At 37.3% G+C, this 25,866-nt stretch overlaps 1 protein-coding gene and 1 long non-coding RNA gene across 2 annotated transcripts in view; one reads left to right on the top strand and one right to left on the bottom strand.

Annotated features, from left to right (window-relative positions):
* LOC115225134 (protocadherin Fat 4) overlaps window positions 1-25,866 on the top strand; it is a 549,120-nt gene that overhangs the window by 125,073 nt on the left and 398,181 nt on the right. The gene's annotated exons all lie outside the window — the stretch shown is intronic.
* Window positions 21,028-25,866, bottom strand: part of LOC118768469 — an 18,547-nt gene continuing 13,708 nt past the window's right edge. Inside the window, exon 3 of the long non-coding RNA XR_005004326.1 lies at window positions 21,028-21,171. This is a non-coding gene — a long non-coding RNA (uncharacterized LOC118768469). The remainder of the gene's footprint in view (window positions 21,172-25,866) is intronic.

Here is a 25,866-nt window from a genome sequence, read left to right on the forward strand (position 1 = left end):
TTTGAAATTGGATGGGGATGGAAGGCAAGTGACAGTCGTAGAGATGGAGGTTAGAGGCTAAAGTGAGTGGGAAGACAGAAGTGATTAGGGAGTTGGGGCTGTCATCAATAGCAGATATGAGAAAAAGATACCTGATATCACACTTGTAAAAGATGAGGGAAATCAGAGGTGGGGAAGAAAAATTGATGGTACTGAAAAAGGGTTGATTAGTGGAAATTGTACATTGACTGGGATGATAATGAAAATAAGGACTGGAGTTTAAAAAGAAGTGGTTCCAGAGGAAGAAGGAGGTAACTAATAGAGTAAAAGGAGGATGAAATATGTGCTGATTCTGCTCTCAAATGATTATAGCGCTGAGTAGTGCTATAGAAGAGTGATGGGAGAATGGATGCAAGAAAGATGAGATGTAAGGGAATGCTTGATGTGGGTAGATTGGTTTCAGGGCCTAACATATACAGGCATAATGCTTTTAGCATTTCATTTTCACCATGATTCACAGTTCTTGAATACAATGAACTGATGTTCATCTTGGTCCTTTCTCATCTATTCTGTGAGGCTGAGTATCCTGAGATCAACCTTTGCTACCTTATCTCACATCTTCCTGAGTTTCCTTCTTTTACTATTTCCATCCATTTTAAGCAATTGGCATTTCTTTATACAGCTGTCTTCATCTATATCCATCACATGACCAAACTATCACAGTCTTGTTTCTTATATGCTACTTCTGATTCTTCTTATATCTTATTTTTCTCTTAACACATTTACTCTTTATAGTACATGCACATTGATGTAGATCCAAGGGAGCATATCCCCTCCATTCTTCTCCAGTCTTCACATGTCCTCTGTGTTCAGTGCCCACATCTCATACCAAGTAGCATTGCATCTCATGCCCAAGCATCATACAATCTGACTTTCACTCTGGGAGTTAATAGTCCTCTGATCATTCTCTGTCCTATTCTTATTCTAATAATTAAACATTCAAAATATCTTGCTTCACTGCTAGTTAAGCCACCTAGATAGCAGAAATTATCTATGTCTCTAGAGAACCTCCTTGGCATTTGAGAAAATCTGTTTCCTGTGTGCCTCAAGTGTTTATTTCCCCTGTGCATCTTCTATATACAAAGACTACTTTTTCTAGGAATTACTGCTGAAATTCTTAAAAACTGCTCAGGATTAAAGTGTACTAACCTCTGTGGTTAATTAGATTTTACAGGAAGGTGTCATAGTCAATAGATGCTTTTGTATGTGTGTGTGGGGGGCATGTTAGATTTGTAAGTAGGTATGTATGTTCATAGGGGGTAATTCAATAAATAACTCTAATCTAACAAAAGTCAACAAGCATTTTTATAAGATTATTCTAAGAACATGCCTTCAACTTTGATGACTGTTTCAATGCGAGTCACAGATTTTTGACATATCTACACTAAACAGACCTTTTTTTGGACATCACCTGGACAATGGCAGTATTCAGTGAAGCTGTGATATCTTGAGTAAATTGATTAGTCTCCCTTGCAACAATAACCCAAATGTAATCAATGGATTTAAATCTAGTGATTGTGTATGTCACAAGATAGGTGCCATATGACTAAAGATTGTCTAGATTGTCTGGCATTGATTCTTGGATTTTGTTAGATGGTACTGAGTCTTGTTGAAATATGCATGGCCTTTCACTGGACACTTCACCTATCCAAAGCTTAACAAATGTCTTCCACACTTCGATGTATCCAACAGCTTTAATTCTAATATCTTGTTAAAAGATGTGAAGTTGTGTGACATGACCTTCATTACTCACCACTCCTAAAACCGTCACAGTTGCTGGAAACTTATTGTTCATTACTCAATGAATAACAGAAGGATCTGCACATACTGAAGTTTTTCTCATCAAAGAACCAAACATGCTATGTTTGTGAGGGTTCTAGCCTCGTTAAGTAACCACTTGGCATAGATCAAATGGTTTTCCTGTTTTCGCTGACATAAATCAGCTTCTCCTCAGTACATATGACTTGTATTAAATGTCTTTGTGGACCACGATTTTGATAATCCATTCCAACACCTATGGTTCTTTGGTGGTGAGCCTCAATGTTTTCAGAATCATCAATGTTTTGCGCCTGTTGGATGAATTATGGTATCCTTATTATGTCTGAACATTTAGAATTTTTTTTTCCTCTTTGATACAATTGAAACATTCTGCCAGAGTCTTTCAATTCCATCTGAACTTTGTATAATAAAAAAGATTGTAAAATATATCTAAGAGTTGTTAAAGATGAGGGAAATCGAAAGGGTAGGAGGAAAGAGGGCTGATCAGTGGAAAGTACATATTGATAGGGATGAGTAGTGCCATAGTTAGAAGAGTGATGGGAGGATCTTGCAACATTTGGACAGTTGGCAATTTCTAAATCACTTTGTTCTACACAATGAATGCATATCTTTTCATTTCTCATGTTAACATGTTATTTACTATGATGGATCTAGAAAAAACAACCTTTTTAACTGCTTTGAAGAAAATAATATACCGATAAGTAAATTTTCTGAAATACCCTGTATATGCTGCTCTCAATTATTGTAAGCACATTGAATGAAATTAACCTCATAACTTGAAGCAATCTAATGCTACTACACCCTGATATTTGCCTCAATGCATCAGAGGAATTACTGACTTCCTTGAAGTGAAGATTAGAAAGATATACATCTTGAAGAACTTCAAAGGGCTTGAAACAACCTTTGTCATTGAAAACTACAAAAGTCCTTGTAAAGGACACTAGTGCACAATGCCAAAAGTTCAACCTTTGCTATGTAAAGTTTGAACCAGATAGTGCATTGTTTAGGTTTCAAAGGTCCATTGCACTTCACATTTTTGCCAAAAAGCTTGGGAAATCTTTTTGGTGTGGATACAAATGTTTTTAAAAGACAACTGGATGTCTTGTAATCTGATATTCCAGATGAACCTACTACATAGTAAAAAATGCAAATGAGAGTAGCAGCTTCAAAGAACAATGACATTAGTTAAATTGTAGCAACATCAATGTCAGTATCCCAGTATGTACACAGATTGCAGCCAAAATGTGTCCAAGAGTAGAAGAGTAACAGAGGAAATGTGTAAATATATATGTGTGTGTGTGTGTGTGTGTGTGTGTGTGTGTGTGTCATTGTTCAGTTTTATTTCAAGATTTCTTGCCAATAGAGAAAAAGCCAGTTTCTAACCTAGATCCAACATCATCAACAGGGTAATTTTGTTTGTATGTATGTGTATGTGTGTGTGCAGATTTGTAATTCTGCTTTATGCGTGTATTCTCATGCACATAGTTGCATATCTAGACATGCTCTTCATCATCATCATCATCGTTTAACATCCGTTTTCCATGCTGGCATGGGTTGGATGGTTTGACTGGGGATTGGCAAGTCAGGAGGCTGCACCAGGCACCAGTCTGATCTGGCAGTGTTTCTACAGCTGGATGCCCTTCCTAACACAACCACTCTAAGAGCGTAGTGGGTGCTTTTTACATGCCACCAGCATGGGAACCAATCAGGCGACATTGGCATCGGCCATGTTCGGATGGTGCTTTTTACATGCTACCGGCACAGGATCCAGTTGGGGTGGGAGACTAGCATCAATCATGTTTGGATGGTGCTTTTTACATGCGACCAGCACAGGAGCCAGTTGGGGCAGGGAGGCTAGCATCAATCATGTTTGAATGGTGCTTTTTACATGCCACCAGCACAGGGAGCCAGTCAGGTAGCAATGGCAATAACCCATGCATGCATGGTGCTTATTGCGTGCCACCAGCATGGGAGCCAGCCAGATGGCACTGGCAGCTGCCACAACTACAATTTCCATTTGATTGTGATTTGATTTTACTTGACTCAATAGGTCTCCTCATGCACGGAATATCGCCCAACGATTCAAAGATACTTTTTAAATGGGCTGGTTATGCGACACTGGTGTAGGCTGTGGCTGTGGTGTCACTTTACTTGCTTGGTCTTCTCAATCACAGTATCTCCAGAGGTCTCGGTCTTTCATCATTGCCCAACATTCGAAGGCCATGCTTCACTACCTCGTCCCATGTCTTCCTGGATCTCCCTCTTCCATGGGTTCCTTTCACTCTTAGGAGGTGACACTTCTTCACTAAGCTCTCCTCATCCATATGCAGCACATGACCATACCATCACAGTGGTCTCACTTACACATCACATCTGATGCTTCTTATGTCCAACATTTCTCTAAGGGTGCTTACACTCTGTCGTGTGCACACACTGACATTATATATCGTGCGGATCATACCAGCTTCATTTCTTTCAAGCCTGTGCATGTCTTCAGCAGTCACAGCCCATGTTTCACTGCCATGTAGCATGGCAGTATGCACACAAGCATCGTACAATCTATCTTTCACTCTCAGCAAGAGGCCTTTGTCACCAGTACAGGTAGGCGTTTTCTGAACTTTGTCCAGGCTATACTTATTCTAGTAGCAACACTGTCCGAGCATCCACCCCCACTACAGACTTGGTCACCTAGGTAGAGGAAGCTATCAACTACTTCTAGTTTCTTCCCTTGGCATGTGATGGAATCAGTTTTCTGAGCATCTGCGGTGTTTATTACCCCTGTGCATCTGCTGCACACAAAAGCTGTCTTCCCAGTTAACCTTCCTTTGATGTTGCTTCTCCACTTATGCATCCATAGCTTACACTGGGTACATCTTATGGAGTTTCTACCTACAACTTTTCTACAGATTGTGCAGATCCATCTACCTGAAGGGGTTTGTGATGTGTTCACCTTTCTACTTACTGGGACTTTAGTTTTCAACATTGAATCTAAGGCCCTTCAATTCTAAATCTTGCTTCCACCTGAAATTTCTTCTCTAGATCTTGTAGTGATTCTGCTATGAGATCAAGATCATCAGCATAGAGGAGCTTCCAGAGGCAACTTGTCTTGAATTCCTGTGTTATTACCTGGAGGACTATGATGAATAAGAGAGTCCTTAGGGCTGATCCTTGGTGAACCTCTACTTCTACCTGGAATTCTTCACTATGATCATTGGCGACCCTTACCTTACAAACGGCATCCCTGTAAAGGTCTTCTACAGCTCTTATTAACCACTTGTCAATCCCTAGTTTCCACATTACCCACCCTGTCAATGGCTTTCTCTAAGTTAACAAAAGCCAAGTATAGGGGTTTATCTTTTGCTAGGTATTTCTCCTGCAGTTGCCACACCAGGAATATAGCATCAGTGGTGCTTCTACCTGGCATAAAACCAAACTGCAAACTCTCTCCTTAATTAGTTGGGCTATCACCCTCTCATGACCTTCATCACCTGATCCAGCAGTTTGATACCCCTGTAGTTATTTCTATCTAAAGTATCACTATTACGTTTGTAGCAGTTGACTATGGGGCTGCTACACCAGTCATTGGGTACGACTCCTTTGTAAACTACCAGGTTTACAATACAGGTGACTGGGCCAAAATACACAACACCAGATATTTTAAGCATCTCAGCAATGATTCCTGATGGGCTGGGTGCTTTTCTTAACTTCATATCCTTAATTTCTTTATCTACCTGGGCACTGTCGTTTCAAGTAGCTGGTCTCTCAATTTGGTCAACCTTTAGCAGACTCTCCTTCTTCCATTCCTTCTCCACATTTAGCAGTCTTTTGTAATGGCTTCTCCAAGCCTCTTTCTTTGCAGAATCTTTAAAAGTAAGTGCACCGTCATCCATGCTGACACATTTCTCTCCTGTGACATCATAATTTTTCTCACACACTGTCTTGCAATCCAAAATACTTCAGTTCTTTGGTCCTCACATCGCTGAACATCGGAAAACCTCTTCTTTTCTGCCTCTCCCTTAGCTTTGTATACCTGTCTCCCAGCCTCCCTTCTGGCTATCTGGTACAGTTCCTTGCTACCCCCACTCTTCCAGGCTTTCCAGGCCTGTTTGTTTGCTCTAATGGCCTTGTCTACTGTATTATTCCACCACCACGTTACTCTAGGTCTGGAAGGGACTTTACACTAGCCACAGATTTGATCTGTGGTGCTCAGTAAGCTGTCCTATGGGAATTCCCAGTTACCCTCTATGTCCAAAGTCTAGCTCTTCTTCCCTTTCATCAAATTTCTCAATGAGGATGTCCCTAAATCTCTGAATATGTGAAGGATTCTTTAGCTTCCAAAGCCTTCTTTCTGGATTGGTCTGCTTTTTGGCATGGCCTCGAGTCTATAAGTGACTCATGACTAGTCTATGCTGGGGGGGGGGCATTCTTCACCAGGAAGGGTCTTTGTATTTAAGAGCAATCTTGCATCCCACTGCCTGGTGAGGATAAAATCGATTTGGCTAGCAAAGTCACCTGATTGATAGGTTATCAGGTGGCTGTCTGGCTTCCTGAAGTTAGTGTTGCAGATTAATAGGTTGCATGCATCACAGAACTCTAGTAGCCTAGTTCCCTCTTCATTTCGGGAACCAATTCTATGACCCCTGTGAATACCGTGGAAGATACCATATTACCATCTGACTTGCCCATTAAAATTTCCAGCCACAAAGATGAAGTCATTGCCACTCGTCTTTAAGGTAGCCTATAGAAGGGTATCATAAAAGTGGTCCTTCTGATTGTTTGGTAGGCCCACTGGTGGGGCATAGGCAGAGATAATTGTGGCTTTACTATTCTGCAGAACTAGTTTGAGCTTAAGCACTCTATTGCATGTATGATAGAGGGGATAGGTTTTCCTGTGAGAGAAGAGTGATATCTGACGATGGTGGTAGGAGAAGAGAGAGATCCGGTAATGGTGGTGGAAGAGAGATCCCGTAATGGTAGTGGGAGAAGAGAGAGATATCCGGTATTGGTGGTAAGAGAAGAGAGAGATATCAAGTATTGGTGGTGGGGCTGGGAATGGGTGGGCGCACCACAAAAAAGCAAAGGGTTAATTTAGGAGATTTCATTTAGAAAATTACATGAAGAATTAAGGTGAAATAAACAAATTACATGAAGAATTAAGGTGGAACAAACAAGCAAGGGTTGATTCAGAGAGTTGGTATGAAAAAATATGTAGTCAACTTTAAATTTCATCAAGAAAATTACATGAAGAATTAAGGTGAAATGAAGGCTGAGGGAGAGAGATTAGGAAGTAATATATTGAACGGTCAATTGAAATAATTCTTTTCTACTCTAGGCACAAGGCCCAAAATTTTGGTGGGAGGAGTTCAGTCAATTAAATTGACCCCAGTGCATAACTGGTACTTAATTTATCGACTTCAAAAGGATGAAAGGCAAAATTGATCTCGGTGGAAATTGAACTCAGAACGTAAAGACAGATGAACTTCTGCTAAGCATTTCATCCAGCGTGCTGACATTTCTGCCAGCTCGCTTCTTTTCATTTTAAATAATTAGCTTATGAAAGCAGGTATTAGTAAATACACATTAAAGTATTAATAGTGATGATGGATGAATGCATGAAAAGGTCGAAAAAATGAGAGAATATCTTAGTTTAGCAATGCATAACTGGGCATCTAAGAAACGTTTGCATTGGAAAGAGTTGTGTGAAAAGCAGGGAAGAAAGCTTGTGAGTAAGTGTTTTATAGACATGCTATGGCTGGAAGTGGACATTATGGAGGGTGCTGAAGACAATAGCAATGATAGTAACAGAGTAGCATAAGAAGCCATAGTGAGTGGGAAGGAATAAGAGAATAGTACGAAAAGTACTTAGCCACCATGAACAAGCAAGGGTTAATTTAGGAGATTCCATTTAGAAAATTAGATGATGAATTAAGGTGAAACGAAGGCAGAGAGAGAGAGAGAGAGAGAGAGAGATTAGGAAGTTATATATTGAAGGGTCAACTACAAAGTTTTATAGATTTTTACAGTTCCAGTGATAAATTTGATCTGTAGTTTTCGAATTTGCTTTCTCCTCTCTGATTTTGAGAAGCCTAATTTCTCAAGATTGGCATTTAGGTGGTGTGTTATATATCTCAGGGCCCCAAGAATTACAGGTATAAACCTGAACTTGTAATCTGGATAGAGTAACTGCAGATTTCTCAATAGTTCGGTGCAGGTGTTCTCATTTTCACTGAATGTTAGCTTTATGTTAACATCTGCTGGGCAGCTAATTTCCACAGCTGTGCACAGTTTCTCTTCTCTATCTCAAATCAGGTCTGCTGTGTTTACATTTTATTGAGGTCTTCACTGGTACATTCCATCAGTATTCCTTTTTATTATGAGTGGCTATGGCTTCTACCATACTGTAGGTTCTTATTTCTTTGGCCTTGGGGTTATTCTTCCAATGGATTTCATTATAGAGTGTCCTAGCTACAACATCATGTCTCATTGGTAGATAATGCCATGATGACATTTTCAGACAACTACTTATGATGTGGCTGATATCATCTGTGTTAACTACACAAAGTATGCATTGGTTGTCACATTTTACTGCTTTTCTTGCATCTCTATCCCTTTTGTGCATCAGGTACTTGGTTAATATTTCCGTTCCTGGATTGCAAACACATATCCTTTAAAGAGGGAGGTAGTAATCCGGCTATTGGTCCATGATAAACTGCTTTGATGATCAATGTTACTATCATTTTGGAGCTTTCTACTAACACTCATGCATAGTCTTCTGCTCATACAGGCTCATCCTTTCATCCGATGATACGTTACAGTAGAGTCGTGCGACTTCTTTGGGCATGTATTCTAGGTTATGAGACAATGAATGTTGCAGAAGGAGCTGCTTTCCAAGTCTTATGACGTTATCAGTCTCATGTATGCAAACTTGGTGAGGGGATGCACTTCAACACTTGGTGTATGCATGTATGTTCTTGGATATAATCATCATTATCATCATCATCATCATCATTTAACATCCAGTTTTTATGCCAACATGGTTTGAATAGTTTGACAGGATTGGACAAGCCATGGGACTATGGTTTCTATGGCTGGATACTTTCCTTAACACCAGTAACTTTATAAAGTGTGTATGTATATGTATGCCTATGTATGTATATATATATATGTATATATATATATATATGTTTATATGTATATATATATATATATATATATATATATATATACATACACACAAACATACACACACACACACACACACATATATATATATACACACACACGCACACACATATATATATATATATATACACACACACACATATATATATATGTATCATCATCATCATCATCGTTTAACGTCCGTTCTCCATGCTAGCATGGGTTGGACGGTTCGACCGGGGATCTGGGAAGCCAGAAGGCTGCACCAGGCTCCAGTCTTATCTGGCAATGTTTCTACAGCTGGATGCCCTTCCTAACGCCAACCACTCCGTGAGTGTAGTGGGTGCTTTTTACGTGCCACCTGCACTGTATATATATATATATATATATATATATAAACTATCAATAATACTATTCCACAGCCAAACCAACAAGAACTGGAGACTGGTTTATTTGAGGTATGGACAAAAATTCCTTTGGAAACAATTCAAACTTTGTAAGAGTCCAGAATTCAAGCTGTTATTACTGCCAAAGGCGGTCCTACCCCATATTAAAATAAATTTGTTTGAAATTTTAAGGTATTTCCATTATTTTGTCCAACCACTGCATAATCATCAGCATCATCATGATCGTTTAATGTCCGTTTTCCATGCTGGCATGGGTTGGATGGTTCGACTGGGGTCTGGAAAGCCAGGAGACTGCACCAGACTCCAGTCTGATCTGGCAATGTTTCTACAGCTGGATGCCCTTCCTAATGCCAGCTGCTTCAAGAGTGTAGTGGGTGTTTTTTACGTGCTATCAGCACAGGGGCCAGAGGGGGCTGGCATCAACCACATGTGTGTGTGTGTGTGTGTGTGTGTATATATATATATATATATATTTATATATATATATAAACTGAGGTCATAGTAAGTAACTAGGTGACCCTGCTCAGTCTATAGAAAAGGTGTAGGTAGAAACTTCATAAGATGTACCCAGTGTAAGGTTTGGACACAAAAGGTGCAGCAACACCAGAGGAAGGTTAACAGGGAAACTAACTTTTGTGTGTGGAAGGTGCACAGTTACAATAAATGCTGCAAATGTGCAGAAAATAGACTGCCAGGGGTACAAGCTAGAGATAGTAGATAGCTTCTGTTATCTAAGTGACCAAGTTAGTAGTGGAGGTGGATGTTCTGAAAACATAGCTGTGAGAATAAGATTAGGCTGGGCAATGTTTAGAGAGCTCCTACTCCTGCTGGCAACAAAGGGCCTCTCTCTCAGATTGAAAGGCAGATTGTTTGATGACTGTGTGCAAACAGCTATGCTGCATGGCAGTGAAACATAGGCTATGACAGCCGATTACATGCATAGACTTGACAGAAATGAAGCCACTACGCTTCACTGGGTGTTCAACATCAGTGTGCATGTTCAACAGAGTGTAAGCATTTTGAGAGAAAAGTTAGGCACAAGAGGAATCAGATGTGGTGTGCAAGAGAGATGACTGTGCTGGTATGGTCATGTGATACCTATGGACGAGGACAGCTGAGTGAAGACGTGCTGGTCTCTAATTGTGGAAGAAACCTGTGTTATAGGTAGACCCAGGAAGACATGGGATGAGATGGTGAAGCATGATCTTTGAACTTTGAGCCTCACAGAGGCAATGTCTGGTGACGGAGACCTTTGGTAATGTGCTGTGCTTGAGAGAACCTGTCAAACCAAGTGCATCCATGCTGGTGGTATGTAAAGGACATCTTTTGAACATTGGGCCTCACAGAGGCAAAGTGACTGAGTTCCTTTCAAGTGTTGGGCTGCATGGTGGCAAAGTAGCCAAGTTCCTTTTGAGTGTTGGGCCTCAGGGAGGCAATGATCAAGACCTTTGGCATTATGTAATGCTTGAGAAGACCCATCAAGCCAGGCAAAATTGTTGTCGTGTCAAACATATTGGCACGTAAATGTACCCCAGCATCATGCAAATGACCTGTGCTGGTGGTATGTAAAGGCACCCATTACACTCAGAGTGGTTGGTGTTAGGAAGGGCATCTGGCTGTAGAAAACCATGCCAAATCAGACTGGAGTCTGGTGTAGCCTTCCAACCTATTACAGCATGGACAATGGACATTAAATGATGATGATGATATATATATTTAAATCAACTTATACACATTATTTTTTTAGTATCCATTGTTCCATACTGGCCTATTGCACAGCTTATCATATCACCATTCATTTTAGTTTCCTTTGTTTCCTCACCTGGGATGTGCAACGTACTAAAAGGAATGTTAGGGAAATAGAAATGTAATAGCGTGTACATAAATTATATTCTACAATGAATTGAAGATAGAATGAAATAATTTTAAACTTAATTTCAGGATGGAAAGTTTACAGTAAATGCTTCTGTATGGATCCAAGTTGAGGATGTTCAAGATATGCCACCAGCATTTACAAGTTCCAGCTTTGTTGAAAAAATCAAGGAAAATTCAAGCAAGGTAATACATTACATTTCCAGTTCAGTTTTTATTGTTAGTTTTGGTGAAAAATAATCACAAAAAATGTTTAAAAATTATATATGCATATTTAATTGTTCTGTATGTATGTCTGCATGTTTGTATATTATGTATACATGCCCACACCATCATTTGATCTTCACATTTCCATGCTTGCATTAGTTGGATGAAATTTATGGAGGTAGATTTTTTTTTACAGCCAGATACTCTTCCTGATACCAACCTTCACTTGTTTCCAAGTGAGGTGATATTCCCTGTGGCCAGACATGTTTTTCTGTTGAAGATTGGAAACAACTACATGGCTTGTATGATGGTGTTGATCATTTACAATCTTCATGTGATGTCAGGACAAGGGTACACACATACACACACATGAAGATACGTCATATATATATATATATATATATATATGTATGTATGTATGTATTCAATACACATAAAGGGTGAAATATAATTAATTTAATAAAATTAATAAATTTCACCTAGTAGTTTTTTCGGTATGGAAATGACCATATTTGGTAAGGATTATATTAATTATAATAAAGGGTTAATTGCAACAAGTTGCTCAAAACCACATACTGAAAATATTAGAAATAGTAGCCAAATAGGTCACTATTTCTACTACTAGTAAAAAAGTCTCCACAAACAAACAGAATTTGTAACCCGTATATGGTTATTAAATTAATTATATTTCACCCTTTATGTGTATTGAATACTATTACTCCCATACAATGAATCTGCGAAACTTCATTTCGTTGGTAAAGTTTTTGTAACTCACGTGGTAATTTTGAAGGGAGATACGAATTCGCCTGTCTATATAAATGTGGAGATGCTAGCGGACTGTTATATCGTTCGATGTCGCCTGTTCGAGTTGATGTAATGGGTGAGTTTTTTTTCTAGCATTTCTAGATTTATAGGAAATATTATGTTGACAAGGAAATGAACTTTCGATTCTAATCCAGAAACGAATTCGTCCATAATTAATCCAATAGGCTGGGATTTCGTTGTCTTCTTTCTCTTTACCATATACGGGTTACAAATTCAGTTTGTTTGTGGAGACTTTTTTACTAGTAGTAGAAATAGTGACCTATTTGGCTGCTATTTCTAATATTTTTGGTATGTGGTTTTGAGCAACTTGTTGCAATTAACCCTTCATTATAATTAATATGTATGTATAATGGTCTTTTTTCAGCTTCTATCTACCAAATCCACTCATAAGGCTTTGGTCAGACTTTGGCTACTGTAAAATAATTTGCTGATCATGAAGGAAACTAAGTGTACAAGCTACATACAAAGATGCTTTGCATGGGGCCATTGTGAGGAATGCATGCACCAAATTTCAGAGCCTTCTTGAGGCATTGGTAGAAGTTGAGAGTGGCTACTTTGAATACTGATAATCTAATATTTTTTGATGTTTTAAAATAGTTTATTTTTTGATGTTTTAAAATAATTTATTTTTTGATTGGATACTGTGTTTTCTTTACTTTTTCCCTCACTGACTTCACCACAGTTTCTATGCCTCTCAAATGCCCTTATCTTCCTCACTCTCTGACCTACCTGCATGGCCCATTCACACCTCTCTTGCCTTCAATGACTCTGGATTTCTCTATCTTTGTGACTTCTTTCTGTTCTATATTTTAAAGATGAGGTATTCTGTTTATTATCTACATTATTGGATGGATGTGTCTTCATCTTGTTTGTTGTTATCACAATGTTTTGGCTGATTTACTCTCCAGCCTGGTGTAATTTTGTCTGTTGTCCTGGTGGAATTTTGAACCCAACCCTGGTATTTTTTGCTGGTGTTATTATTATTTATTCAAGGCACTGCCTGGAATTGAACTTGGAATCTTGGAGTTAGTAGCCCATGCCCTTAACTATTTTGCTATATGCCCGTGGGCAATTACAGAGTAAATTTTAGGGCTTATAAACTTGATATTTTCCTATCCTTCCTTAATACCAGTATCCATATTCTACTCATATCTGCACTATGTTTGCTTAGGAGATTATTGTGTCATAGCATATGTGCTGCTTGTTTTAAGAAGAGGAGAGAGGATGAAACCTATAAACTGACCACAGTCTGTTTCCCCTGTGTGAAAGACCTCTCAGAAAAGATACAAAAGATATGCGGTTCATATGACATCAGGACAGTATTCAAAAGTATAACAAAACACTTAGCAAATATTCTTTCAAGTAAAACCACCAATAGAAGAGAATATGACCAAAGATTGTGTGTACTCCATCCCATGCAGTTGTGGTAGGTTATACAAAGGCAAAACATATCGCCCACTCAAAATAAGAGTAGAGGAACATTTTAAAGCTGTGACATGAGAGAGTTGAAAAATAAAAGAAGCAGCACATATGCTAGGACACAATAACCTCCTAAGCAGACCTAGTGCAGATATGATCATGTATGGAGAAACGGAGACCACCTTCACCTGTGGGATGAAGTTAAAATAATAGACAGAGAACACCACTGGAAAATATGAAAACTAAAAGAAGCAGCATATATACTAGGACACAATAACCTCCTAAGCAGACTTAGTGCAGATACGAGTAGAATATGGGTACCAGTATTAAGGAAGGATAGGAAAATATTAGATTTATAAGCCCATATAGTGAAATGGTTAAGACTAACCCCAATATTCCAAGTTCAATTCCAAGCAGTGCCTTGAATAAATAATAATAACACCAGCAAAAAATTCCAGGGTTGGGTTCAAAATACCACCAGGACACCTGATGAAGGCAGGAGAGTAAATCAGCCGAAACATTGTGGTAACAACAAACAAGATGAGGACACATCCATCCAATGTAAATAATGTACTTCTTTCTTGTCCCCTGTCCCTCACACATGTTCATTGCCCAAGACCCCAACCCATTACATAAAGTTGGAAAAGGCTATGATAAATAAAATAGTCACTCATTTTCCCATAGCACAGGAATATTTCAAAATGTTCTCTCTCTATGCACTTGCGGAGGAAAACACAAGCACATTGCCATTGATTTGAATGAAACTTACATCAATGAAAATATCCTTTTCTTCCCTCTTTTTAAAGCCCAGGATCTTTATTTCTATTGAAAAGAAACCCATATATTTTGTGCTTTTTTGGTTTAGCCTCCAGTCATCCCCAGTTCAACAGACCAATGAGTAAAGCCATGGCCATTCCATCATAACTTCAGAAGTAGTATAACTTGGACTAGTTTATCTAATGTGTCCTTCCATATTTTTTTGTAAGATGTTAGTATGAAACTTGAAGGTGATTTGGTTGCTCTTTCTTGCAGACCAAATGACAGGGTTGAGTATCTCTTTTTTGCTTATCTATTGCCTTGGTTTTAGGAAAGGCATCAGTTTAACAAGTTTTGATTTTTTTGTTTGTAACATTTTACATTTTCACAAAAACTCAGAGGAAACCATTATTATAACCTTTTAATACATTTTGAAATTGTTTTTGTTCTTTAATCACTTCAGTTATTTTTATTTCACAGGGAACTCTCATCACTACAGTGACAGCTGAAGATCAAGACAGAGGCATACCGAATGATATTGGTTATAAACTTATTAAAGGTATAATTTCTAAGATTTATTCTCTAAATCTTGAAATAAAACAAAAATGCAATACTGTGCTGTATTTATTCAAAGTATTTAGTATATATGTACATATATGTATCCATGAGCCTACATGCATACCAGAATATATATATATATATATATATATATATATATATATGTAAAGAGATGATGAGCGATTGCCAGAAGAATATTGAGCTTTATTTGATAATCAGTTGGTCTAGCAAGCAGGGCCTCATATTAGTGAGTGGGGCCTGTGCACATTGACGCTGTCGAAAGGTAGGCCCCAAAATGGCATGCATTCTCTCTTGATGACCCCATACACTTGCTGCCTTCTGGTATGCAGAGTTCTCAACTGGTAGCACTTGCATGTGCATGTTGTTTGCAAAACATATATATGTATGTATATATATATATAGACGCACATAAAAAACACCATTTGAGCGTGGCCATTGCTCGTACCGCCCGACTGGCCCTCGTGCCAGTGGCACGTAAAAGCACCCACTACACTCTTGGAGTGGTTGGCGTTAGGAAGGGCATCCAGCTGTAGAAACTCTGCCAGATCATGATTGGAGCCTGGTGCAGCCATGTGGTTCGCCAGTCTTCAGTCAAATCATCCAATTCCTGCTAGCATGGAAAGCGGACGTTAAACGATGATGTTAATGATGATTATATATATATATATATATATATATATATATATATATATATATGTATATATAGGCAGGGCTGGCCTGCTAGGTAGCCGGCCGAATGCTAGAAAGAGATCATCAACGATCAAACTACAAGGGAAATTCTCAACCGCAGTGAATTATTCACTGCAGTCCTTCGCTTCAGGAATTTCTTAGCACGCCAGAGCCAAGACATTTGAAATTTTATCCCCGATGTAAATGGCAAAACTATGCACGTGTCTGTCTTGACACAGAGAGCTGGGGTTAGTTTTGCTTTTTGCATCTCGATGACCGAATGTACTGATGAAGTCACGGACATTTGAATTATGTAAGTAATTCTTTTGTTAAAGACCGAAACCGAGGTATGCATTTAAGTCTGTTTTTTATTTAAATTTTCATATGTCCTGCCCGCCAAATTTGGTTCTGGTGTTCGCTGAATTCTTCCTCTAGAGAATTTCCCTTGTAGTTTGATCGTTGATGATCTTTTTCTAGCATTCGGCCGGCTACCTAGTAGGCCAGCCCTGCCTATATACACATATATTAGAATTTTCTCTGACTTCTCAAATTTTTTGAATGCTGGACTACTGGTTTTAAATTGATATTAAAATTAATATTAATTTATCTCCCTCATTACTTATATATATATATATATATATATATATATATATATATATCAATTTAATAAAGTTACAACATGGTCTAGTTTTCATGTTTTTTATTATTGTATTTTTAAAAAGTTCTTTTTACAATGTTGAAATGTGTTAAGCATTAAAAAATGACAGTTGAGTTGAGTGCTTGACAATTGTAGTAAAATGACTGGCTTCTTACTTTTTATACCTTCTAGAAGGCTCCAACAAGCTGAATTTTTGGAATATGGTTTTGACCAATCAGCATGCCACTTAAATGTCATGGTATGCCAGACACACCGATATTACTAGCATAGATCCCACTTTTATTTTTACCAATTAGCTTGTGGTTTACATGTAATGGCTTCACAAGTGAGCAAACTTAGCTGATTTTGATTGTTTTTATATAAGTTGGTGGGAGTCTTCTGTAATTTGTTTATATTCATATGTTAAAGATATTTTTTAATCCACATCACTAACTGGTTGTTATATTATTGTTGTTATTTCTGTTCAGAACAGGTTTGAACATTTTAGTAAAATGTTTTACCTTTTATCTTCTTCCAATCTCACTTCTGTTGTGTAGTTTGTGGAAAGAAAAAAATTAGAAGCATTTTCTGACCATATATTTTTATATGTTCGCTGGAATTTGGTGAACATTAGTGTTATGGATTTGTTGCCGTAGACTTGTGAACATTCTGATAATGCATTCTCTGTCTCACCAATATATAGTTCCTCGCTATTTAATGCACTAGATCAAATTTCTGCTTTTGCAGTTCATATCTGCATTTGTGAAAATCTGTCCATTTTTTGTTCAAATGGATTTACCAGTCTGCATGTATTAACACATTCCACATCTGTTATCATTACTCTTGGATTCTTTGAATGTTTTATCCTGTTTGTTCATGTTGAATTTTGCCTTTGTTAATTGTTTCTTTAGATTATGTGGTTGCCTTTTGCTTAAGATAAGTGTTTGATTAGTTATTATGTTTTTGCATTTTTCTCTTTGTTTCATGATTGGCAAATTTGTTTTGATGCTGTTGAAAATGTTTCGGTGATGCAGATTGTGTGTTACTAGAAATGGTATTGTGTTCTGTTGATGGATTTTTCTTTCTCATTTTGCCTTATGTTATTCTTTAGGTAGCTCTTTCGCTCATAGTATGCTATTTTCTATAAGTATCTATCTATCTAGGTTGTCCCGAAAGAAAAGTTGGAAGTTGATTGGGACCTTTTTTGAAAAATTATAACTGGTGATGAAAGCTGGTGCTATGAAATTTGCATATGTGGAAGAGGTGAAGAAAAAACAATAGATGTGTGAAAAGGCATCACCTTGCAAGAGTTCCAGCACTGGTTCAAATAGTGAAAAATGTGCCTGGACCAATGCATTGCTTTAAATGGAGAATGCTTTGTAGGAAATAAAAGTGTAAACATATAAAACAATGTAAATATAATTATATTGCAAAATTCAGATTTCTTTTGGGTACCTCTTCGTATGATTTAGTCAATTCATAGTTGGCTTTGTGAACTAGAGTTTTATCTTTGGTCGATTTGAGTTTAATTTGTCACACTATCAGAAATAATATGAAAAGAAGTCACATGGGATAAATAGTTGCACACATCCCTGAATTTAGGTATATCTCTAGTGAATGGCTGAGCGCATCTCTCTTGGCCATTGCATCACAAAATTATGGCTTGATCCAAACAAGCCACTGATTACACAAAGCAGCACTGTTACTACAAATGTCTGCAATATAATCCTGTCTTTATTAATTTTTTTGCCTTAGCATTACTGCTAAATTTTGCATATGAGAAATATTAATAAGGACATGTTAAATTGAATGGGATATAGGTAATTTTTAACTGAATTCTGTCTGAAGCATTAATTAAAATAATTGAAATAAAGAAAAAGAAAAGAATACTTTTCTTTCAAACATTTGCTTTATTTTTCAGATTCTTGTTCATCCTTCTCTATTTCCAATGACAGTGGTGAAGTTAGAATTAAATCTGATAATCTTGACCGAGAAATCCTGTAATTAATAAACTGGATGGTGTCTGTACTGTTGAAATAAAGGTATTTTCATTTATTTACCACTTGTTAATGTTTTTCACAGACAGAAAAATAAATTAACTTTTTGTTTGATTTTATCCATCTAGATATTAATATTGGTTTTGAATTTTGGCACAAGGCCTGCAATTTCAAGGAAGGGGCTAAGTTGATTTCATCATCCCCAGTGCTCAACTGGTACTTATTTTATCAACCCTGAAAGGATGAAAAACAAAGTCAACTTTGGTGGAATTTGAACTCAGAACATAAAAACGGAAGCATCTAGATATTAATATTAATGAACAAACAGTCAATAGATAAAGAGAATCAGTTAAGCATTGGACACGGTGCTTTGCTGTATTTGGTTACAACCTTGTAGTTTTTGAGTTCAAATCCTGCCAGAGTCAACTACTTTGCATTTCATCCTTCCAGAGTTGAAAAAATAGGCACTAAACAAGTACTGGGGTGAATCTAATGATCTATATCTTCTTCAAAATCTTATAACCATGTACCTATGTAAGAAATCAATGTAAACCAGCAAATACTTCTAAATATTTTTCACTTATGTTGATTGACAACTAGTTAGAATCAAATTTAATAAAATTAATGTTTCATTTACCATGTCCTATCAGTTTAAAATACTAATGTCCATGTTTTACTATAGAGAAAACAAATTACTGTTTAAAATAATTAAATTATTGTATACAGTGCTCAGGTGCACCACAACTTGTCAGAAAGTGCATATAAAGTACATGCAGTAATGTAGAAATGTCTGGAAAGCGAACAATGTACATTTCTATCTACTTATTTTACCATACTGTTCTCGTTCAATTATTTATATTTTATAACTATCATTATCTAATAAATGGCAGTGTTGTAGTTATGCTAAATAATCTCTATGCCGTGTGTATGCTGTTTGCGTGACAGTACTTCTCTTCAAATAGTGAATATTTGTTTATCATCATCATCATTTAACATCTGTTGTTCATGGGTTGGATGGTTTGACTAGGGCTAGTAATCTGAGGGGCTGCACCAGACTCCAGTCTGATTTGGCATGATTTCCAGTTTGACAGATCACCAAGTTCTACTGTCTATTTTGGAATGTGTTTTTTTTTACAGCTGGATGCCATTCCTAATTCCAACCATTTCACAGAATGTAGTAGATGCTTTTCATGTGGCACCAGCACTGGCAAGGTCTCTTTTGGCTTAGTTTTTATGGTTGGATACCCATTCTAATGCCAACAACTTTACAGGGTGTAGTGGATGCTTTTTATGTGGCACCAGTACCAGCGAGGTCACCAAGTAACTTGTAAGACAAAGATCCTTTGAGACTGAGAAATACTGGAGAAGGCGGATTTGTGCCAGATAATGAAAGATTAGAGTATGCAGAAGGAAAGAAGCAGGTGTCTTGCTATAGAGGAGATACATGGTTGCTGCAGTTGGAAGGAGATAGTGTGAGAGAGAGAGAGAGAGAGGGAGTGTGTGATAAAAAATGAAAGAAAGTGAGAGTGGAAGAGAACGAGAGTGAGAGAGATGGTGGCAGTGTACCAGGGCATACTCTCAAGGTGCAGAGACGAGAATATAAATTGCATGGTAGAGCATTGTTAAGGGTGCATGAGTAGGGAGTTCATATGAATGCAAAAACATGAGAGGGGAGAGAATGAAGTTACTGGTGAAACCTGGTTATACATGGGGGTACCCAAAATAACCAGAAACACTCTCTGTAGCATAAGCCAATTGTAGTTTGGGATTCTGCCACTTGATGCAACCTTCAAACATCAATCTGTGGTGTCTGGGATCTTACTGTCACATGGTGCATCTTTGTTTTGTTGCGCATTTCCTCTGTTTGTTGTTTTTTGTGATGGCTGATATGAAGGAACAATGTGCTTCCATGAAATTCTTTTTATTTTTGGGGAAAACAGCACTGGAAACAGTTGTGATATTTCAGACAGTTTTCAAGGATGCTGCTATGAGAAAAACACAAGTTTGTGAGTGGTTTTCATGCTTTAGAAATGGTCACTTGTTGCTTGAATATCAACCTCATTCAGGGCAATCATTGACTTCTCAAACAAATGAAAACATCATGAAAATTCATGAACTTATCTTGGAGGACCATCACCAAACAATTGACGAACTTGTTGATAAGCCTGGTGTGTCTTGGAGTTCCTGCCAATGAATTTTGAGCAAGGAATTGCGAATGAAAAGAATTGCAGCAAAACTTGTGCTTTGCTTGCTCACAGAAAATCAATAGCAAACACAATTGAATGTATATCGTGAACTGAAAGAACAGTTGGAAGTTGATCCAGAATTTTTTTGAAGCTCATCACTGGTGATGAAATCTGGGGCTACAGAATTTGAAGATGTGGAAGGTGTGAAGAAAAAAATGACCAGCATTAAAAGGCATCACTTTGCAGGAGTTCCAACACTGCTTTGAACAGTGGAAAATGTGTCTAGACAGATGCATTGCTTCAAATGAAGAATACTTTGAAGGTGTTAAAAGTGTAAACATGTAAAAAAAACTAAGTGTATAAAATAATATTGCATTGCTGAAGTGGGTAGGTCTTCTCAAGAATCTCATATCACCAAACATCTTGGTCCATTGTCATCTCCTCTGTGAAGCCCAACGTACTGACATCAGTTCTCTCCTTGTCTTACTGGGTCACCCTCTTCAACAGTTGCCATCAACTTTAAGTGATCAACTTTTCTTTATACAGCTATCTTCATTCAAACACATCACATGTCCAAACCAGTATACTCTTCTCTTTTGCATGTTGCATCTGATTACTCTTATGCTCAACTTTTCTCTCTGACTATTTACACTTTGTCATACATGTACACTTATGCTGCATATCCATTAGAACATAAGAGCGTCATTCCTCTCTAGTCTATGCATGTCATCTTCATTCAGAACCCATGTCTCACTACCATGAAGTTGAGCTGTTTGTATTCAAGTATTATGTAATTTGCCTTTCCCTCTGAGAGAGAGTCCTTTTGTTGCTAACAGAGGTAATAGCTTTCTGAACTTCATCATATTCTTATTCTCGCAACAGTACTTTCAAAACATCCTCCACCACTGTTAATTTAGTCACAAAAGGAACAAAATCTCTCTACAACTTCAAGAGAGATTCCTGGGCATTTGAGAGAGTCTAATTCCCATGTCTCCTTAATGTTCATTGTTCCTGCATATCTGCCTCATACAAACACAACTTTTCTGTTAACCTCTCTGTGATTCTGCTTCACCTCTTATGTAAGCATCACTCGCACTGGATGCAATGAATGGAATTTCTTCCAACACCTTTCCTACATATTAAGTAGGGTTATTTACCAGATGGAAAGAGAGTCTTATCAACTTTCTTGCTAATAACAAGTCTTTGCCAGTTTAACTTTAAAGCCTTTTGATTTCATGTTGAGCTTCCATACCTGGAATTTCTTCACCAATTTTGATAGATTCAGCAACAAGAGCAAGGTCATCAGCATATAGTAGTTCCCACAGGCAGCTAATTTTAAATTTCTGTGTCATGGCTTGGCGTACTATGATGAACAAGAGTGAACTGAGAACTGAACCCTAATGGACTCCTACTTGTACACTACATTCGTCACTGACTCCCACCCTACATAAACATCTGTACATGGCATGTACAGCTCTAACAAGCCACTTATCTAATCCTAACTTCCTTAGAGACTACCAGATAACAGAGTGAGGGACTCTGTCAAAAGCTTTCTCCAGGTTGACAAAAAGCAAGTACAATAGTTAACATTTGGCCAGATACTTCTCTTGCAGCTGTCTCATGAGGAAGATGGTATCTGTGTTACTCTTCTCAGGCACACAAGACCTATTGCATCTCATCTATTCTAATTCTATTCCTAATCAATTGAGCCATAACCCTCTCTGTATGATACCTTTGTAGTTGTTTTTATTTAAGGCATCTCCTTTACTCTTGTAGCAGCTAACTATAGTACTACTACACCAATCATTGGGGATAACTTAATGGTCTCACTTTTGGAATGCTTCCACTAGTGGTTTGATTTGAGCAAAAAGAAGATATCTAAATTCGAAGGGGCATACATACTATGGAGTCTTCATGAATATCATACAATTTAAAAATAAAAAAAAAAAAGAAAAAGAAAAAAGCCTGTAGAATTCATTATGAAACTATTTATAAAATAAGTTATTTGCATGAAATTTTTATTCAGTCTCAGGTTTAAAATTGTTGGCCAATATTTTCATTGAAATAAATTAATTCATTATAGTGCTTTTCTCTTGTATTTTATAGGCTTATGAAGTAATAAATAACCAAATAGGTGATAGTGTCACAAAAAACATCACAATATTTGTAGAAGATGTGAATGACAATGATCCCTTCTTCAATAAAAATTCTTTCACTGCAAAGGTCAATGAAAATACTACAAAGGATAATCCAGTAACAATAAATGAGATTATAACTGTAAAAGACGAGGATACGGTACTGAATTTTTGCATTTCTCACATATTTTATTCTTCTTCTTCCTATTGTATTTTTGTATTTTAATTTATGAATATTTTAATATTTTAATCTCTCATTTTTTAAATGGCATTTGTAGTTTAAATAGGAAAGTAAAATTTGTTTTTCTTATTGTTTGGTAGCCCTGTTAGATCAGAAATTGGGCAGTTGATGAATGTTACACTCCTGATATATACAATAATTAAGTCTGAATTAGAATTGTATAGTACACTGTTGAGTTGCAGTTTGTTGTACAAGTACAACATAACAGAAGAGACTTGCATTTATTTTGTTATCCATTTTCCTACAGTAAAATTGAAGGGTCTATTGGCAGCTGAAATGGAAACAAAATAAGGGGACTATTCACAACAATCTAAATTAGAATATACTAAAATTGCTGGCAATCCAGAGCTTTTTTTTAGATACGCTATTGAGATGAATCTGATGGAAGAAAGAAAGTTTCTCTCTGAGATCGTCTCTAGAAAGAAGGACTATAAACTATAAGTAATATTTCTTAAGGGACTAAGGCAGCAAGCTGACAGAATCGTTAGCATGCCATGCAAAATGCTTGGTGGCATTTTGTCCATCTTCATGTTCTGAGTTCAAATTCTGCTGAGGTCAACTTTGCTTTTCATCCATTTTTTTAGGTGTTGGTGGTAGTGGTGGGGCAATAAAATAAGTACCAGTTGGACACTGGGGTTGATGTAACTGACTTAACCCCTCCTTCAAAATTGTTGGCCTTGTGCCAAAATTTGAAACCAATATTTCTTGAGGGACTGGAACAGAGATAGAGAGAGGAAATGGTAGCAGTAAGAAATAGAGAAACGCTATCATGGGTTTCACTGAGTTTTAGCATTTCTGGCAAGTTTGGAAGGGTAGAATGGGTTACAACAGATTTACTTTATTTAAAATAGAACACATAAAGTACGAACTGCTAGAGTTACAAAAAGTTGTAGAGTTACAAAAATATCTCAAGATTCGAATAACTTGATAAGGAATTGGTTTAGCCAAGAGTTATGTATACTATACTATAATTTGATAAAAAAAATTTTAGTCTGCTATGATTTGCTAGGGCTAAAAACTAAATCTGTGAGTAGTCTATAAGTAGATCTGATCTTCTAAGAGTTATAACAATTTTTAATGATTTTGCTACTCCACTATTTCTCCTGCAAAGGTCATGGGTGTTAATCCTCCTCCTTATAAAAAGAAGTGCAAATAATAAATAGCATAGATATCATTGTAAGAACAAAATATTAGTTTATAATGCAAATATCATTGAAATACGTGTAGGTTAATGTACATGTGTATTGAATTATAATGAAGTATAAGGGCCTGATATAGCTAAGGGGTCTGGACTATTGGCTATACAATTCTGAGTTGAAATTTACTGTTGTTTTTATGGTTGGCTCTTAACGCTTAAATGGTGAAGTACCACACTGAACATAAAGAATACATTCTTGCAATGATTAGAAACTACATACTACGTTATACTTTTTTAAAAAACTATTCCACAGAATCGAATTATACAGAGGAAACAACTCTTTCTACTTCAGTTTAATTTCTGTGATTGAATAAGAACCATTTTCATTTGAGCTGGCAGAATTGTGAGCATGCGAAATTCTTCGTGGTATTTCACCTACCATTACGTTCTGATTTGGCTTTGCATTTTGTCCTTTCAGGGTTGATTAATTAAGTACCAGTGAAACACTGGGGTCCATCTGATTTCAGGCCTTGTGCCTATATTAGAAAGGATTATTATTCACATGATAATTTTAAAGTCTCATTGTTCTATGAATTTTAACAAAGACAGAAATTTCCTAAGAAAATAACATTATATTAAATTGTTTAAAAGTTAATTTTAGGTCAACAATTTAGAATTTATAATCTTATTTACAAATTTGTCCAAGAATTTATAAATTTTCTTTCTACCCTTCTACTAACATAATGAAGTACTTTTTCATGAACTACCTCTGCTGCTGATGTAAAAAGGAAAAAATAAATAAGATCATTAGTCTTTGCGATATGTTGTGATTATATTTGGGTATTTCTGATTATTGATATATCAACAATACATGCTTATTCAAGAGAGGGACATGCCTTTGTTTGTTTTAGGTGGAGTACAGTAAATTCAGTCTTAGCTTGAAAACTTTGGATGGTAAACCATTCTGCTCTTAAAGTTATTCCAGTAGAATCAGTAACAGAAACAAATGTAGCTCTGAGTGTAATAATCCTGATGAACTTGATTATGAAAAGGAAACACAAATGACATTTAAGGTAGGTATGTTCTGAGTTTAATTTGAATGAATGTAACTTGATATAAGCATGGGATGAAATTTAGTATTGTACAAATAAACTTCAAATCTGTTGCTATCCCCTTCATATTTTATACATTATCCTTTAACATAGCTTATTAACGAAGTAACCACACGGTTAAGAGCGACGCTTGCGATGGTATGGTCATGTACTGCGGATGGATGAGGTGGGATGTGTGAAGAAGTGCCGCTCCCAAACAGTTAAAGGTATCAGGAGGAGAGGTAGACCCAGGAAGACATGGGATGAGGTAGTCAAGCATGACCTCAGAGCGTTGGACCTCACTGAGGCAATGGCGAAGGACCGAGATCTCTGGAGATATGCTGTGACTGCAAAGACCCAGGCTGCTTCCTGCACCAGCTCCGCATAGCCCCTGTCCATTCAAAGTACCTTGGATTCCAGAACATCCTGCTGTGCTTGAGGAGACCTGTTAAGTCAAGTACATGAACATCGAATAAATATCAATGGAAATAATAGTAGTTGTGATACCTGTGCTGGTTGCAACATAAAAAGCCCATCCGAATGTGGCTGTTGCCAGTGGCCGCCTCGACTGGCTTCTGTGCCGGTGGCACATAAAAAGCACCATCGAACGTGGCTGATGTCAGCGCCGCCACGCTGGATTCTTTGCCGGTGGCACGTTAAAAGCACCAACGATCGTGGCCAATGTTCAGACTCCCTGGCACCGGTGTGGTGGTGGCTGTAAAAAGCAC

The sequence above is a fragment of the Octopus sinensis genome, linkage group LG2, assembly GCF_006345805.1.
Source record: "Octopus sinensis linkage group LG2, ASM634580v1, whole genome shotgun sequence".
Taxonomy (NCBI): domain Eukaryota; kingdom Metazoa; phylum Mollusca; class Cephalopoda; order Octopoda; family Octopodidae; genus Octopus; species Octopus sinensis.